The sequence below is a fragment of the Pseudopipra pipra genome, chromosome W, assembly GCF_036250125.1.
Source record: "Pseudopipra pipra isolate bDixPip1 chromosome W, bDixPip1.hap1, whole genome shotgun sequence".
NCBI classification, from domain to species: domain Eukaryota; kingdom Metazoa; phylum Chordata; class Aves; order Passeriformes; family Pipridae; genus Pseudopipra; species Pseudopipra pipra.
The window spans coordinates 14,649,726-14,662,657 of NC_087580.1; the positions used below are offsets into that span (position 1 = coordinate 14,649,726).

General features: G+C 48.0%; 1 long non-coding RNA gene across 1 annotated transcript; it reads left to right on the forward strand.

The window, feature by feature from the left end:
• The first annotated feature begins 7,561 nt into the window (after window positions 1-7,561).
• Window positions 7,562-8,436, forward strand: LOC135406206 (uncharacterized). The gene is made up of 3 exons (XR_010426224.1): window positions 7,562-7,808; window positions 7,908-8,045; window positions 8,198-8,436. It is a non-coding gene; the product is annotated as an uncharacterized LOC135406206 (long non-coding RNA).
• The last annotated feature ends 4,496 nt before the right edge of the window (window positions 8,437-12,932 follow it).

A 12,932-nucleotide genomic window follows, 5' to 3' on the forward strand; every position in this document is an offset into this window, starting at 1 on the left:
CCCCTCACACACCCACGGGCCCCACGGCAGCGCGGGGGAGGATCCCGGGGGTGTCCAAAAGCTCCTCCAAAAGTCAGTTTATGGCTTTGCAGAGGGCTCTCGGGAGTCACCGAGGGGCTGAATGTAAAGAGAGAAAAATTAAATCTTTAGGGGGAAAAAAAATATAACAATAGCATGTCTGTGTTCCCGAGGAGCCGTGGGTGTTTTTAGGCAGCTGCCTGCAGAGGCCATCGCCGTTTCGTGAGGTGGCATTAATGCAGCGGGAGGAGACTTGTTCTGCTGTTCACAGAAATTCGGATTTTAAGGTTTTTCTCCTTGGTTTGAAGCTTCTTCATTCTTCCTTCGCTCTCTTTCAGAGCAAAGGTTTTAATTTTTAAACTTAAGAGGAAAAAAGTATTAACAACAAGTGAGGAAAACTAGGGGGAAAAGGGAAAAGTTCTTCTGAAAGGATTACAATGTGCAGTTCTCTCTCCAGGAGACAAAAAATATTAGAGGTGTAAATTGGCTCCAAAAATGCCCCCAGGGGCATAGGGAGGATAATCAGGATGACATCCTGGCTGAGCACTCAGCATCCGGGGCATGGCCCAGGTGTGCAGGGGAAATGCAGCTCATCAGGCTTGTGTTAAATAGAGAATTTGTTTCTGGTATGAAAAGATGCCTGACTGGTCTCTGCACACACCAAACCAGCCCTTTGTGACTTGCATGGGCCGACTTGACTTCCAGGTTTTGAGACACTAGTTTTGATCTAAAAGCCCAGCCTATTGCTAGTGCTGCAGAACTGTTTGTTTGATGCAAGGAGAAAACAGGGATTGTGGCAGGAGCGAGGTCAGGCAGATCCCCTTCGGTGCAAAACTCCTGGAGCGAGCTGCAGCATTTCTGTTAAGGGCCTTCTGTGTTGGAGTTGACTTCTTCCACTCCGGGACCTTTCACTTGCAAAGTACATTATGGGGCTCCTTTGTTTAACAAGTCTCTGGGAGCTGTGAGAGAGAGAATTAATGCTGGCATTTGGAAAGACAAGGGATAGTGCTGCATTGGATTTGGGTTTCATGTCATTATTTTCTGGTTCTGGAGTCAGAAAAAGCTGCTCATTTATTTTTCATGCAGCTGTACTGTTTTTTCCTGACTTCTTGAGGAGGCAGAGCTGATGAAATCGTGCTGTAGGAGGCCTGAAGCTTTTGATCTGATGTTCAGCTTCAACAAATTTCACTTGTGGAGTTTCTGCACTTTGGGGGAGGCTGCAGGTTATAGAAATGAATTAGTGCATCTGCTAAAGGAAGAGGAGTATTAGTCATATTTAAAACCAAGACTAAGTCAGATTCCTCCACATTGGCTGCAGCTGAATTTTGCAAGGTTTCTGATCTCCTCGCTCTGGCTGTGAGGGTGTTTCCTTTTCAAGCCTGTCACCTGCAAAGACTTCTCTGAGACAGTGATTTCTTCATGACAGAAAAGCAATGTAGAGAAACCTCTTTGCTACCCCAAGATCATTATTTTCTTGATTGCCCTCTTGTACTCTGCTGAGGTTCCATTACACCTGCAGGTCAAATGTAACCTGACTGCAGCACTGATCACAGAGAGCAATAAATATAGTACAGAGCTTTAGTGTGAACTTCATGCCCATCCTTGGTTTGTTTGTGTAAGACTGTGTATTATACAGAGAATATAAAGCATAAAATAGTTTTCATATATAAAAATTACTTTTCCAGCACATACTAATGTGCCTTTCATAACCTCCTAATCAGGTTATGTTTTCTCCTAAACTTAATTCCTCTTTATGACCAAGAGTTGAGTCGACTTCAGCTTCATTTTTGGTTCCAATTTTCATTCTGTTCAGTGTGTGTGTATATATATGTATACACAAGAAGATAGTCCTTTATTAATCTTTTGAGCAGAACACTTTTCATTCGCGCAGCAAAAGTCCTGTCTCTGAATGTTCATTATCAGCACCTGATGTGCTGCCTGGAGCACAATATCCTAATAATTGGAGTTAAAGGGAAAAAAAAAAAGGGCCATTTATTAAAGTTACAGTGTTTCATTTCTGTGCATGTTCTGATTCAAAATTATTCAAGCATTTGACTGCTCCTACACACAGAAACTTATGTCTCCCATGCATTTTTGCACCCCAAAGTGTTCTCTGGTTTCCTTTATCTCCCACACTACGTTAGAGTATTCAAATGCACTGTGCAGTACCAGTAGCCTGTGGCACATTACAAGAAAATTTGAGACAGTTTCTCAGTTAAATGCATTTTATTTTGACCTATTGCCTTTCACTTGAGTCTAACATTTGGTCTCTTCATAGCCAATATTCTGTTTTATGGAAAGGTTTTAAAGTTTTCCTGAAGGAGATGAGTAAAAGGTGAAGTACCCAAGACAACCTAAATTTATATTATTCCTTTTGCCATTATTATTAAAAATAGGAAAGAAGAAGTAGTGTTGGGGAAAATACAGGGAATGCTGATGCAATTATACCTACATGTGCAAAGCTACGTGCTTGCTTTTACTCTTGAAATTTAGACCTCTGCTTTCCTTCTACAGACTGGGACAGTTCATTTCAGTTGCATTTTGCAACTACTGACATACATGTTCATTCCTAAATTCACTTCATATGCTTCCAAATCCTTAGGACAACATTCAGTTTAGGCACACCAAGAAAAACCTGGAGTGATTCCACCGACCTAAATGTAATTACTCAGTGCTGAATTAAAGGCACAGGTGTGTAACTTCAGACCCATGTGTTTGGAGTAACAAGGAGAGATCAAAATCTCAGCTTTTGTCATTAAATTCAATGTTTCTAGACCTTAATCCAAGACACATTTGTAGAGAGAGGTGATAGCTTCTTTTTAGAGGCATTATTATTATTAAACACTATTTTCTTGGACTGCTCACATTTTCTCCCAGCTCACTGTCTAACACTAATCTGTGACTAAATATTAAAAAAAAAGTGAGCTGTGAATGGTTTTAAGCTGAGACAAGATTGTCACTGTTAATGGCTTGGTCAGAGAGAGTATTTGTTTCAGCATGTAAATCTCTTTCCTGCAATGCTTAAAGCTGCTGATTCTGGAGTTTAGGAGGCCAGCGTGTCCAGAGCTGCTCTAGTCCCTGGGCTGATGAGCTCTCCCAGCTGGGTAAAGCTCTGTCAGGAGCCAGTTTGTAGTGAATTGACTGCAGGCAGAAAATATAAAAGCTCATAGGAAACATGAGCCTGACTCAGGAGCTATTTCTGTTCAGGTGACATTCTAATCCAAGCGTGTGGTGAATCATTACAGCAAAAATTGATTGGACCCTATATCAAACGAGTATTGACAAATATGAAGAAGTTTGTTTTGAGTTAGTAATATAAGGGGTCTTTTATATATATGGTGCATTACAACGGGGGGATTCAGGGCTTTGTCAGACTGTCTATAAAAATTAAAAAAATACATGTTTGTATAAAAATCTCCGTTCTATACTTGTGGCTTTGAAGGCCTGGGCTGTTTTTCTTTTCCTTCTGGAGTAGCTGCGATTCATCTCGTTCGATTGGAGTGAATCCATCCCGTTCCCGAGGCCAATGGGAGGAGCGAGCGGGCGGCCATGTTGTGCGGGGGGCGGGGAGGAAGGAGCCGAGATGGCGGCGCTCCCTCACACGCACGGCACAGGATGGCCGGGGAGCAGCGGCAGCTCCCGCACGGCTCCCGGGCTCGCTCGGGGGACACCCGGCTGGCGCCCCGGGTGCCGCGCTCGAGGGCCGGGGGCTCTGGGGCTGCGGAGGGCGGCGAGCGGGGCTGCCGAGAGCGGCTGGGACGGGCGGGCAGCAATGGCGCCGGGACTGCGAGCGCTGCCCGCGCCGCTCCCTCGCCGGGCGGGCGCGGGGCCGCCCTTGGCCGCGGGAAGAGCGAGCATCGGAGCAGCGCCCCGTCCTCGGGGCCCCCGGTGCCGGCCAGCGGGCTGCTCTTCGCCAGGTGAGTGCCGCGCTCCTCCTTGTCCTTTGTCCTGGGGAGGGAAAACAAAATGTCCTCGGAGCTGGGAGGGGAAGGGGGCGCTGCCTCTGCCGGCCCCCCCTCCCACCCCTCGCCGCTCGCTGAGGGGACCCGCGGGAACTGTCGGGGACCCCCGGCCGTGTCCTGCCCGTGGGGGGTGAGGGGGAGCGGCGGGACCGGGGGAGCCCCGGTGCCCCTCGGCGGCTGCGGCGCTGCCGTCCCGGCCCTGCAGCACCCGCGGGGGCCGCCCGGCCCGGCCCCGATGCAGCACCGAGGGGGCAGCGGCGGGTTTTGGGTCCCCGGTGCGGCCCCGGGCACAGGGGGGGCACTACGGGAAGCAAAGGTAGTTACTTAAATATGAGTTACAGGATAAGGAAACGGATGGGTTTGTGTGTTACGTGGAAAGCTTTTAAAAACGTTTCTTGGGTGTCAGGTTTGTTTTTAGTGTTCAGTTTATGCGTTTTTCAGAGACCTCACAGTCATTTCTCTTTCTGGAGCATTTTTTATCTTCTTTTCGGTGCCTAATAATTTTAGAAGTTGTAGAACACCTTTTGCAAGACTTTCTAAAAATGCAAGTTTAAATGGAACGCCTGACGTTTGTTATGTGTTAGCTGGCATTCAGCAATTACCAATGTAAGGGCAAAATTGGAATTGTGAATGTATGAAAAGTCTCGAGTTTCTATAAGTTTCGAATAATAGTTTATTATCTGGTAAAAGCAGCAGCCGGCTGGGTGACAGAAATGGGACCAGTTTCCCAAATCTGCACCCCCCTACTACAGGGTACATTTAGTATTTCCCTTAGCTACTTCATGCATATTAATTATATCCTAGACATAGACATTCTGCAGGTTTTTGCTAAGTATTTAATAGATGGGTTTTCTTACAGCTAAAGCTAAAGGGTTATCTCTACAACCGTCATAATTCATGCGTTCTTGGATGAACAGGCGCCTAAAGATTTAAAGTTCTACTATATTTTATTCTTAGGATAGTAAGGAGGTTTTAGGCCTCTTGACTTTGTGAGGGTCTGTTTTATTTCTTTATGGGGGTGTAATTAAGTTTTACAATCTGTTTGTTTTATTTTGATGTAATCACCCATTTGTTTCACGAATCACGATTATTTATATATCACAAAAAGTCACTGTGATAGAGGAACAGGTAAATATTAAGAACTTTAGTTTTAGTTGGAGGTTGTGTTTAGCCATATTTGTTGGATTTCTATGGTGTACACTTGAGCAAGGTTATAAAACTCCGTGCATGTTTTAAACATTGCAGTTGGAGGTAAATCTGGATTATTCAATACTTCCTCTGCAAATGTGAATCTGTCATTACAACAATATAAGTTTGCCCTTTTTTGGAAATAGAAATACAGGTTTTAGCAACTGCTGGACATCTCCACCTTTATGCAAAATGTTCCGTGTCTTTATTTTAGATTTGGATTATGGTGGTTTTCTAACCCAGCCACAGTTCTGCAGTATAGAACAGGTTCTGTGCCCTAAAGAAAGTTCTGGCTGTAGGTGGGTGTCTGCTGGATTTCTCTTTTCTTAAAGATGTTATGGGATTTTTTTTTTCGATAGCTTTGAGTGGTTTCTTTTAACAACTGAAAATAAAATAGCAAGTAATTGTCTCAAAAAATTAATTCCTCTTAATTCTTAGTGTGTTTTGTTTAACAGTTCTGCTTTTTTATATTCAAGGTGTAGGAATTGGAATTTATATTTGGATACCTTTTAATTTAGCAAGGAATGTTTTTTAAAATTGTGTCTTTACCCACTGATTCCAGACTTCTTCTTAAGTATGAAGTAGTGGGGCTGATAAATATAACTGCTGTAAAATAAAATAACATTTTTGCCTTCACAAAAGGCAAGAAAAGTTGGCTGGAAGTAGTGCAAATATAGTGTTCCTTTTGTTAAAGACCCTGGTTTGGGATCTGATGAAAGGTTAAAGAAGCTGAAAGCTTTAAAACTGTTTTCTAAAGGGCAAAAAGATGCATTTTTGGGGAAGATCAAGCAAGGTAGGACTTACAATTCAGAGAAGCTGATGACAGAAGCCATTTTGAAATAACTTTGCCGTCCCTAAAGGTTTTATTTAATTTTGCATAGCTTGGTTCTAAAGACTTTAATGGGAAAAAAAAGCACAAGGGGTGAGGGGTATTGGGTGATAAGTTACTCAATAAAAACGGTTAAATTTGCATTTGATCTCTAAGTCTTTCAAAATTAAAGTAATGGAAGACAGAAGAGCAGATTGCAGTTAGTCATGAGAAGCACAGGTCGTGTGTGTTGTGTGTCAGTCACTGTCATCTCCAATGTGTTTTATTTCAGCCAAGAATGTCCTTTTATTTTTAGAGTTGAGTTGTAAAGATACAGTTACTGCTGTCATAAGTTTTCTTGACTTAATAATTACCTAAAGATCAATACATTTCAGGCCTGTGACTTGTTCTGCTTTTCTAAAGCAAAATGTTGAAAATTTCCATCTTTTTTTTTTTTTTTTTTTCAGGTAGAATGCCATGAACAATTCCTTATTGTCTGAGTGGCTTCAGAGGAAACGTTCATGAGTTATTTTCTCAGGTAAGAGTGGCTGTAACTTGTGGTAGTATGTTCATTTCCTTGTTATTTTTTTATCTTGAAATTTGCCTTTTTGCTACTGTGCAGATGGGAAGAAAAGAAATCTGATTTTTTATGTGGAGGGGGGATATATTTTGTAAAATATCTGGACTTTTAGAAAGATTTTTTTTTTTTTTTTTTTTTTTTTTTTTTTTTTTTGCAGATGCAGGTAGACTGTCTTCAAATAATGTCAAGTTTCTGTGCTCCTTCTGTCTAAATTTGAGTTTCCCCAGCCTGCCTGGTTAGGTGTTCCTCAACCAGACGCCAGGAGGAGACGGCAGAGAGAGCCCGGGCTCCCGCAGGGCTGAGCAGCGAGTCAGGGGCTCTACGCCTCAGGGCTTTGGCCTGTGCTGCAAACTCCTCTAACTTCTGCCTTGGAACCAGTGGAGGAGCACCTGGAGCACACCTCGGTGTTCCAAGGACAGAGACTCCCTGACTCACCGTGGCAGACAGGCAGGAGGAGGCCCGGAAGGGAGGGAGCCAGGTGAGAGCAAAGTGCCCCTCCCGCAGCCTGGCAGAGGGGCTGTCAGGGTGGGCAGCACAGGTGCCATGCCCGGGGCCACTGTCTCTCTCCCTCCAGCATGCCTGCTGTGCCAGCGATAAGAGGCTGACCCGGACATCTGCGGGCAAAAAAGCTTCGTATTTGGGCTCTGTGTCCACAAGCTCTGCCTGGTGAGTTGCTCTGCAGTCTCCCTCCACTTTTTGACAGGCAGTCCCTGCCACTCTCTCCTCATCAGTGAGTGTCCTTTTCCTGCAGTTTTTTGTCAGCAACTCTCCTGACATCCCGGTTCAGCGACTAGAAGACTGGAATATTGGTGCAAGGGAGATCCCACATATAGTCTCCTGGGCAGCACAGCAGGTGAGAGCCTGACAAGAGCAGGGAGATTTGGGCCAGGCGAGGTTTGCTGGAGCTCAGCCCATACCCCAAGCAAGAAAGCCCAGCCCTTCCAACCAGCTCTGGCACAAGGAGGAGGCCCTGAGGGTGCTGCTGATGGGGCTGCTCTGCTCTTTCCAGAGCTGCTGCATCTGTGGCCAGAGTGGGGCCACCATCCCCTGCTGTGATGGCACAGGGGGAAGGCAGGGACACCCTGCACCTGCCCGATTCCAGGACAGAGGGAGCTCATCAGTTTTCTTTTCCCATCAGGCCACCATCATGGGAGGGCTTTAATGCATTGGCCGAGCTAGAAGAGAGACACAGGCACTGGGATGCCAGTGAGTGCCTTTGTCCAGGAGGCAGGCAGGAGGCAGAGGAGGAGGGGTAAGTTGCCAAAGCTGCACCCCAGGGCTCTGCAGGGCTTGAAGCAGAAGGACCCAGGAGAAGAGCTCAGCACCTCCATGAACTCCTTTGCTTCCCCAGGCCCTGGGAACTGCTCCTGTGCTCCTCCTGTGCTGCCGAGGGCACCCACAGACACTGCTCTGGCCTGGGGACAGCAGAACCAGATGGGAATGTGATGGCTGTGCACTCCCGGGCACAGGTAAAAGGCAAAGCACCCTGGTGATCCTGGCAGCTGGTGCCCCTGGGCCTGGCAGTGGGTGTCCAGGGTGGGCTTGGCTGAGCTTGTCTGCTCCAGGAGGGCTGGGGGCACCTCTCTGACCTATCTTGTCCCAGGTCTGGAATGATCTTGTCCCTCCTGCTTCCCCTTACAGCCTCCAGTTAAGACCCAGAGCATGTTGCTCTCATGAGGGAGTCTTCTGACGACTTGACAGAATACGAGACCATCACCCCCAGTACGAGCAAACTCCACACCACCCAACAGGCAACATCGGAGGAGACTCTGGAATCCCCCTCCCAGGAGACGAGCAGCTCCAGCCCTGACAGTCAGGTAACATCGGGGTCGTGTCAGTGTTTCCTGCCTCGGAACCAGTGGAGGAGCACCTTGGAAGCGACCTCGGTGTTCCGAGGACAGACGCCCTGCTGACATCACCATGGCAGACAGACACGAGCAAGCCCCCGAAGAAAGGGAGCAAGCCCCCGAAGAGAGACAGGAAGCCCCTGAACAGAGAGAGGACCAAGCCCCCGAAGACAGGCAGGAAGCCCCCGAAGACAGGGAGCCAGGTGAGAGCAAAGTGCCCCTCCCGCAGCCTGGCAGAGGGGCTGTCAGGGTGGGCAGCACAGGTGCCATGCCCGGGGCCATTGTCTCTCTCCCTCCAGCATGCCTGCTGTGTCAGCAGTCAGAGCCTGACCCGGACATCTTGTGCGGAAAAACTCCGGATAAATGGTTTCTGTGCCCACCAGTTCTGCCCTCCCAACAGCGAAACCAGTCCCGCCAGCCAACGGGACTGGTCAATGCAACAGGAGCCACTGGGAGGGACTGGGAGGGACTGGGTGTCATTATCTAGTTAACTAAACCAAGTCCCTTCACTATAAACCTTAGACAAGGTAAAAGGGAGGTAACTTGTTTTATGTCTTTACAGGGGCCCAATTAAGTTTTATGATTTCTTTTTCTTTTCTCTCTCTGGGTTGTGTTGACCTCAGGCTGTTTTCTTTTTATGTACCTCAAATCGTTCTCCCTTTTACCTTGTCTAAAATTTCTAGTGAAGGGACTTGGTTTAGTTAACTAGATAATAACACCTTTCTTAAAAGTTGATAACTGTGTAGATAACAAGCACCCATCTGCTCAGTGTCTGACCTGACAACGTGTAATGTTTTTGCTGTTGTGTAATGAATGTACATATTTTATTTATTTACTTGTATTATACATTTGTATATATATTATTGAAATAAATTGTATATCAATATATTATATATAAGTATATAAAGACATTTATATATTAATTTTTAGACATTATTTATGTATTTAAATGTTTATTTTATATGTTTTATATACATTTTATATATTTACATATATTATTGATATATATTATATATCAATATATTTATATATTGATATATAAAACATATATTTTTATATAAATGTATATATTGTTTATGTATTTGAATATTTATTTATTTTATATATATTTTATATATTTATATATTATTGATATATAATATATCAAGATATTATATATAAATATATAAAAACATATACTAATATATATAAATATTAATAACCGGGACTGGGGAGAACTGGAAGCTTTACTGGGATCACTGGGAGCAGCCGGGCGGAGGCAGAGTGACAGCAGGGGAGGGGGGACACACGACCCCCCAAAATCCTCACAGGGACGGGGGGGGTCCAGGCTGGGCCCGAGGCTCTGGGGAGGGGCTGCGGCCGCCAGCGGCTCAGGAGCTCTGTGGGGAGAGAAAAGGGGGTGACACCGGGGTGGGGGGACAGGGGGGACACCGGGATACCCCGAGACCCAGACTGGATCCAGCGGGATCATATGTACTGGGATCATACTGGGATCAGACTAGGATCATACTGGCAGCAAGTGGTTCTACGCTTGGGGCAACTGGGAGCTACTGAGATCCCACTGGGAGCCATTGGGAGCAACTGGGACCATGCTGGGCACAACTGGGATCCTATTGGGAGCAACTGGGCCCACAGAGAAGGCGGCTGGGGTCATACTGGGAGTGACTGGGATCGTTCTGAGGGCAGCTGGGACCATGTTGGCGCAACTGGGGTATACTGGGAATAAGCAGGATCACGCTGGAGGTGACTGGGATCATACTGGGAGCGACTAGGACCCCACTGGGGGTGACTGGGAGTGGCTGGGAGCAACTGGGATCATGCTGGAAGCTACTGGGAGCAACGGGGAGTGAGTGGAACCACACTGGGGGCAAGTGGGATATACTGGGAGAGACCAAGAGTGACTGGGATCATACTGGGACTGACTGGGAGCAGGCTGAGGTCAACTGGGATATACTGGGAGAGACTGGCCGTGACAGGGATCCTACTGGGAGGGACTGGAACTACAGTGGGGTGACTGGGAGCAAGTGGGACCCTGCTGGGGGCAAATGGCTTTATCCTGGGAGTACCAGGGAATGTCTGGGTTCATCCTGGGTGTGACTGACACCACACAGGGTGTCCCTGGGATCATACTGGAGTCATACTGGGAGAGACTGGGAGGGACTGGAACTACAATGGGGTGGCTGGGAGTAACTGGGACCATGCAGGGGGTAACTTGGATCCTACTAGGAGAGACTGGGATCATACTGGGACTGACTGGGAGAATGCTGGAGGCAACTGGGATATCCAGGGAGTGGCTGGGAGTGACTGAGATCATTCTGGGAGTGACTGGAACCATAGTAGGGGTGAAGGGGAGCAACTGGAACCATGCTGGGGGCAACTGGGATCCTACTGGGAGCAGCTGGGCCCCTACTGGGGTCATACTGGGAGTGACTGCAATAATACTGGGAGTGTGTGAAAGGGACTGCAGCCATACTGGGGATGAGTGGGATCAAACTGGCTTCCTACTGGACGTGTCTGGAAGTTACTGGGATCATACTGGGGGTGACTGGACTCATACTGGGATCATACTGGGAACAACTGGGACCATGCGGAGGGCAAATGGCATCCTCCAGGGAGTGACTGGGAGTGACTGGGGCCAGACTGGACTCAGACTGGGATTCCCTGAGAGTGAAAGGAACCATCCTGGGGGTGGCTGGGAGCAACTGGGACCACCTTGGGGGCAACAGGATCCTATTGGGAGTGACTGGGATCATAGTGGGAGTGACCAGCACCATACTGGAATCATAGCGGGAGTGACTGTAAGTGACCAGGATCAAACTGGGAGTGACTGGAACTATGCAGGGGGGAACTGGGAGCCAGTGGGGCCATGCTGGAAGGCAACTGGGAACATCCTTGGAGCAACTGGGATCATGCTGGAAGCAACTGGGAGTAACTGGGAGTGACAGGGTGCATGCTGGGGGCAACTGGCATAAACTGGGAGTGACTGGGAGTGACCGGGATCATCCTGATGGAAACTGGAACCATCCTGGGGCAAGTGGAAGTAACTGGGTGCAGTGGGTTTCTGTGGCTGGGTTTTGGTAGCGGGGGGGCTACAGGGGTGGCTTCTGTTAGAAGCTGCCAGAAGCTTCCCCTGTCCCGTGGAGCCAATGCCAGTGGCTCCAGGATGGAATTCCTGCCGCTGGCCAAGGCCGAGCCAGTCAGGAGTGACAGTAACACCTCTGGGATAACATATTTAAGAAAAAGAAATTCCAGCCAGGGAAGAGAGGAGTGAGACCATGGGAATAACAATGTAGACCCCAAGGTCAGCGCAGAAGGAGGGGCAGGAGGTGCTCCAGGCACTGGAGCTGAGGCCCTGCAGCCCGTGGGGCAGAGCAGGGTGGGGCAGCTGTGCCCCTGCAGCCCCTGGGGGAGCATCGGGGTGCAGAGACCCCCCTGCAGCCCCTGGGGGAGCATCGGGGTGCAGAGACCCCCCTGCAGCCCCTGGGGGACAATCGGGGTGCAGAGACCCCCCTGCAGCCCCTGGGGGAGCATCGGGGTGCAGAGACCCCCCTGCAGCCCATGGAGGCTCCCACGCTGGAGCAGGTGGATGCAGGAAGGGGGCTGTGACCCCGTGGCAGGCCCAGGATGGAGCAGGGTCCTGGCAGGGACCTGCAGCCCGTGGAGAGGGAAGCCCAGGCTGGAGCAGGTTTTTCCCAGGTAGGACTCATGGCCCCTGTGGGGGACCCACACCGGTACAGCTCATCCATGAGGGACTGACCCCATGGAGGAGTGACCCACGGGACAGCAGGTTGGGAAGAGCTGCTACCCGAGGGATGGACTCACGCCGGAGAGGTCCATCAAGGACTGTCTCCCGTGGGAGGGACCCCACGGGAGCAGGGGAAGGACTCCAACTCCTCTCCCTGAGCAGCGGCAGAAACAACAACTGACCGTGACCCCCATTCCCATCCCCTCCCATCTCCCTGCTGGGGGGGAGGAGGGAGAACATGGAAGGAAAGGGGGGGGAAGGTGTTTTTAAGACTGTTTTATTTCTCACTCTTTGGCTCTTATCCTGTTAGTAATAAATATAAGTACTATCCCCACTTGGAGTCTTGTTTTGCCCGTGAAGGTGATCAGTCACTGACCTCTTGAAATAGAAAATGAAATAAAATATTAGATATTTAGCTATGAATGTGTGACTTTGCAAAATATAAAACTGCTTAAAAGTCTCTGACCAAACTGTGGGCAATTGAGATAAAAAGCTTAGAAAATAGGGAAGGCTTTTTAGCACCTAGAGAGTGGTGTATAACCTGAAACTGTTTGAAGTGATAAAACTTTATGTAACTACTCTGTAATGGTAAGAATAGGAGGTAAAACTAAATGTCTATTTAGATAAGACAGACTGCAAAAAGAGTGTGCGTAAAGATAATTTTGACCTTGCTACTTTCAAACTGTATAAAAGGCTATGTTATTTCTTGGCTCAGCGGAGTGCACTGGGGAGAACACCTGCCCCTTTGCATTCCCCGGCCGTAATAAAAGTGCTTTTCAGATTG